Here is a 5,998-nt window from a genome sequence, read left to right on the forward strand (position 1 = left end):
CCTGAGTTCAATCCCCGGTTCCATACACACACACACAAAAAAAAAAAAAAAATCAAGCAGACAAGTATTTCCTCTCAGAAGTGGGGGAACATGGTTATAATCCCAGAACTTGGAAGGCTGAGACAGGAGGATGCCTGTGAGTTGCAGGCCGGCCTAGACTACAAAGTGAGTTCAAGGCAAGCCTGAACTGAATACTGAAATGCTATCTCAAAAGATAAAAAGAAAAAAAGCTGGTCTTCATATTTGTAAGTGTTCAAAGGTAGATGCATGCTTGACTTCTCTTAGATACATATGTAGGACGGAAAGTCTAAGTCATCTGGGACATCTATGTTTAACTAAGAAACTGCCAAACTAAAGTTATGCCCTTACCAATGCCACCACCGGTGTAAGAACTGTAGTTTTCATTTATCACCAATATTTTTCTTTTTTTTTGTTTTTTTTTTCTTGTTTGTTTGTTTGTTTTTTGCAGAACCAGGGATTGAACTCAGATCCTTGTGTTTGCCAGTCAAGTTCTTATCCTACTGAGCCATCTCCCCAGCCCCAATATTTTTTTTTCTTTAAATTTAGACATTCTCATGAGTGTGTAGTGTTGCTTTCGTGTGCATGTGTTGAGTGACCAGTGATATTGAACATTTTTTTGTATGTTCACCATTTCTACTTAATCTGAGAAGTGTCTGTTAACATTAGGTGCCCAATTTTGGATCCGGTCTTTCAATTTTGGGGGATATGATTTCTTTGAATATTAGAGTAATATTTGGCTTCCAGAAATTATTTTATGAGGATAGTGGATTATTCAGAATTTTTATATCTGCTTGATTCAGCTTTGGATCTATGTCCCTTTTCTTTTGTGTTTTCCATCTTATTTGAGTAAAGGTTCCTGAAGTAGGTATTAATGATTTTCTTGATTTCTCTAGGATCTGTTGTGGTTTCATCCTTTTCCTTTCCTTTCCTTTTTTTTTTTTTTTTTTTTCCGGAACTGGGGATTAAACTCAAGCCCTTGCGCTTCTCAGGCAAGTGCTTATTCTACTGAGCCATCTCTCCAGCTCCTTCTACTGAACTCTTATTAGAGTTTTTAACTTTTAGAAGTTCTAGTTTGATCTTTTTGCATCATTGATGTTTTCCATGTTCTTCTCAGGCTTTTCACTCTACCTTTCTGCCTTGTCTTTAAGCTATCATTTATGTTATTTCTGAATTCATGCTTTGTTTTGGTAGTGCTGGGGATAAACCCATGCCTCGCACAGCTCATCAAGGACTGTGCCACCGAGCTGTGCTCCCAGCCTCTGAGTGCATGTTCGTTGACTGATAGTTGTGCTCATGTGTGTCATGTTTTCTTTCTTTCCCCTACGTTGTGGGCATAAGCTTAATTACTTGAATTTTTTTTTTTTCAGAACCAGGGATTGAACTCAGGCCCTTACACTTGCCAGGGGAGCGCTTATTCCACTGAGCCATCTCCCTGGCCCCAAGCTTAATTACTTGAGATCAGCAGATAGAAAATCTAGTAATTAATGGAAGTAAAGTTTATAAACTTAATAAGAGAGGCAGACCCTTTTAGACCAGTTTAAATTTAGACACTAACCACATTGACCTGCATTTTAATACTGAAAAGAAAACATTTTGCCACAAAGATTCCCAATGTGCTAAAACTGAGTCCAGAGTTTTTCAAGTTACTTTTTTTTTTTTTAATGTATTTGGTATGGGGTCTCACTATGCAGCTCAGACTCATAGTGATCCACCTGTTTTTAGCCTCCTCAGCACTGGGATTACAGGCATACACCACCATGCCTGGTCTTCAGGTTACTTTAAATATGCTTTATTTATTTATTTATTTTTTAATTTTATTTATTTATGTGTGTGGCCAGCTCAGCCCACCAGGGGGCAGGGCTGGCTGGCATGTGGTGCTGGGGGATTGAACCGTGGTTCCTGTGCTTTGCTAAGCTTGTTCTAAGTAGGTGCTTTAGACCACTGAGCCATCTCACCAGCCCCAAATATGCTTTAAATTGTACATATATGTGCTACGCATGTGTGTATGTATATATATGATGTGTGCACCAGGAATTGGATTAGGGATTGAACCTAGGGCCTTCACACCAAGAACCCTATCAAGCTCTGTTTTAAAACATTAGTGTCGAGACAGGGTCTTGCTCTTGATAAGTCACTAAGTTGTCCAGAGTGGGCTCAGACTTGAGATCGTCCTATCTCCATCTCTCAGAGTACTGGAATTATGAACAGGCACATACCACCACACCCAGTTTTCTTATCTCTTTAGATGTCCAGTTTTCCTTGGTGAATCTGTCCAAAATCCTAAATTTGATTTTAGAACATAGTTTATATTATCAGAATGGCCTGACTCAAGATAACATTCTTTAAGCCATGTAACATCTTCCCTTTCAAATGTGTAAATATCTACATTAAGTCATCATTCCCAAAGGTTTAGTGCAAAGTGACTGAGAGTGTGATTTGGTGATAGAGTGTAGGGGAGTCACTAGGTTTTTTCCATAGTATTGAAAAAAAAAAAAAAGAGAAAAATGAAAGAAAAAGATTTTCTGAGGGGAAAAAAATTAAGAATTGAACATGTATAAATTATTTTTCTCTTCTGTTATAGTCTTAACAATTCAGAAACTAACCCATAATGGTCTACAAGTGACTAAGGCTTAGTGTCTTCTTTTCAGACATAGCTGCCTACAGGTGATAAACAGCAGCTGGCTCCAGCATCTCTACTTCTCAGCTACAACTGAGACAGGTCATTTTTTTTTTCATTTATGTATTTGGCACAGGGTCTCACTCCACAGCTGGAACTCATAGTGATCCATCCTCCTGTTTTCAGCCTCCCCAGCAGTGGGATTACAGATGTGCACCACCATCCCCAGACACATTAGAGGCTTATCATGCCCTGAGGGCGGGGCCGGTGTAGCATGCAAAACTAGGGATCAAACTCCAGTCCCTGTGCTTACCAAAGCAGGTGCTTAAGCCACTGAACTATCTTGCCAGCCCTCAGGTCATTCTTTAATCTTTACATTGTGACTAGTATTAAACTTTACAGAGGTTCTTTTGTGTCTTCACTAATTTTGCTTTTTCCTCTTTTAATCCTCATTTAAGAGTCTCTTTCAGGGGCCAAGGAGATGGCTCAGTGGAATAAGTGCTTCCCTGGCAAGCACAAGGGCCTGAGTTCAATCCCCAGTTCCACTCAAAAAAGAAAAAAAAAAAAGAGTTTCATTCATAAAACCACTTCGGAGCATACTGTGACCCAGTATCAAGTGATATAGGCTAACATGCATTGATATTCTTCTTTCATTTTTTTTGCAGAACTGGGGATTGAACTCAGGCCCTTGCACTTGCCCGGGAAGCACTTATTCTACTGAGCCATCTCCCCGGCCCTGCATTGATATTCTTAAAGATATTTTCAAATATATATGATCTTCAGATTTACCATTTATGTATTTAAAACTTTCTTGAAAGTCCATGAAGCTTTCTTCTGTTGAAGATTCTGGTTTCTTTGAAAGGTCTGATCATTTTCTTTATTGTGTATTTTAAGGCATTTTACTATACTGCAACAGAACCTAAATGATCTTGCTCTCGTTAATCTTTCTCAGTTGCACTCACGGGTTGTTTCTGTGGACTAGGTGTATGGGCAGAGGGTAGATTTGCACAGTCCTAGGTAAGATAACAACTGAGTCTGACAGACTTCACACCTTGGAAATGAAATCTTGGTTTACTTTCCTCAATAGGCCTCTGAGGTTGAATGCTTGGATGGCCCCCAGCCAGAAACATGCGACTTCCCGGCACCATCAACAGAGCATTTAATCATATCTCCATACTTCCTTTCATCCTAGTGCTGTTGTCTGCTTGATTTGCTGTGGTTGTTCTGCAGTCTTAGCATTAATTCCAGTCATTTAATTCCCAAGTAATTTCAGTCACAACAAAGAATACCTACAAATAAAGATCAAACAACTACATCTATTAAACAGCAGTTATACTTATATGTGGCAGCTACCCTAATACCATCTTCATGAAAAAAAACCAATCCCTCCATCATTTTGAGACATCATTTTGCCATATTGCCCAGGTTGGCCTTACACTCCAGATTGTCCTGCCTCAGTTTACCAAGTAGCTGGGGTTACGGGTGTGCACTATGACACCCTTTGTTCTGTCACATAATTAAGATACGTTGAATGAATATATTTTATTATGAGTCTTGCTTTGAGGTTTTTTCCAGGTAGAGTAAGGGAATGGCCTATAACATAGAGGCAGTTTTCTCCACTGGGATGCAAAAAGCTTTCTAAATGTTCTATTGGTGTCTTGGGTAGAATGAGGTTTTGTCACAGCTGGTCACACCTTGGCCTTCCAAACTCTAAGCTTCATCTTTGTAACTGAAGGAAGCCACCTGGATCCACTCTTTTACCCTTCCTGTAGCTTTGGCTTGGAGACTTTCTCCAAGCACTCAGTTAGTCATTTGTTTCCTGTCCTTGCTGTATGCAGTGTCTGGATTTAGTCAGTTTTTTTAGTTCATTAAATATAAATCCAGTCCCTGTTAACCTATCTTGGTCAAAAACAGAAGTTCAAGACCACTGGTGGTGGTGGTCGTCGTCGTCTTCTTCCTCCTCCTCCTCTTCCTCCTCCCCCTCTTCTTCTTCCTCCTCCCCCTCCTCCTTCTCCTCTTCTTTTTTTTCCATTGATATAGGGTCTCACTCTGTTGCCCATTGTGGCCTGGAACTCCTAGGTTCAAGGGATCTTTGTGTCTCAGCCTTCCAATTTGCTGGAACTACGGGTGCACAGCACTATATCCAGAAAGACAATTACCTTTTAAAAAAATTTTTTTTTAATTTTATTTTTCATGTTTTGAGACAGGGTTTTCCTGTATAGTTCAGGCTGCCCTTGAACTCACTATGTATCCTAGTCTGGCCTTGAACTTGCAGGAGTCCTCCTATGTCAGCCTCCTAAGTGTGAGGATTATAGGTGTGTACCATCATGCCCAGAAAGCTGTTGCTTTTTTAACACAAGACTAAGTTCATGGGTTTCTCTACAATCTCCCAGTAGATAAAAAAAATACCCATTTATTATATTATTATAGCAAAAGCTACTTCTCACAGGCCACTATACTACAGATAATTCTTTGTATATTTGTTCAGTATCTTTATTGACGGCCAAAAACATTTAAAGCACCCATATCAGACTTTATAAGTTTATTCACTCAAAATTCATTTCTCACTTTGATTTTCTTCTCTACAGGCTGAAAAGTGAAATACTTTAAATCCCCACACACTTCATGGTTAGAGTGACTATGCAATTCTTTTTTTTTTAAATTTTATATACATGGTACAGGGTCTCACTACACAGCTCAGACTCATAGTGATCCTCCAATTTCAGCTTCCCCAGTACTGGGATTACAGGCAGTCTTGGTAGCCTGCTGAGCATACCTGGGCGGGCCAGCATGGTATGTGGGTACCAGGATCAAACCTGGGTCCTTGCTCTTGCCTAGGCAGGTGCTTAGGCCACTGAGCTATCCCCACAGCCCTAAGCAGTGCATTTTTTCCATAATTTTATTGAGAAACAAATAGCAATGAGACAGTTTCAAACCAAATTGGTAGGACAGTTTCAAGAATTAACACATTGTATACATTCTTCCTAGTGGTTAATTGCTGTACAAGATGCGGACATGATATCCTATTTACAAACACTATTAGAACAAACCTCTCTATTCATTAAGAGAATGTAACTATATATCTATCCTAACCATTTTGAATACACAGATAAAAAATGGACATTCATCTGTATCCCCTTTTCTTGTATAGGTCCATTATTTGAATATTATAGGTGTGTTAACTCAGCAAAATATTCTAAAAGAGTCCAGTAGACCATAATAGTATTGGGTCTTCCGCTTGACTGGCAATGTCAGAAATTGTTGAACTAAGTCCCCTACATCTCAACATAACAGCATGGCTTTACTTCTTATACTTTGTTTTTATACTTTTCTGCTGGATGGTTAAGACCAAGGTAAAGC

Source organism: Octodon degus, unplaced genomic scaffold, assembly GCF_000260255.1.
Source record: "Octodon degus isolate 3935 unplaced genomic scaffold, OctDeg1.0 scaffold00425, whole genome shotgun sequence".
Lineage (NCBI taxonomy): Eukaryota > Metazoa > Chordata > Mammalia > Rodentia > Octodontidae > Octodon > Octodon degus.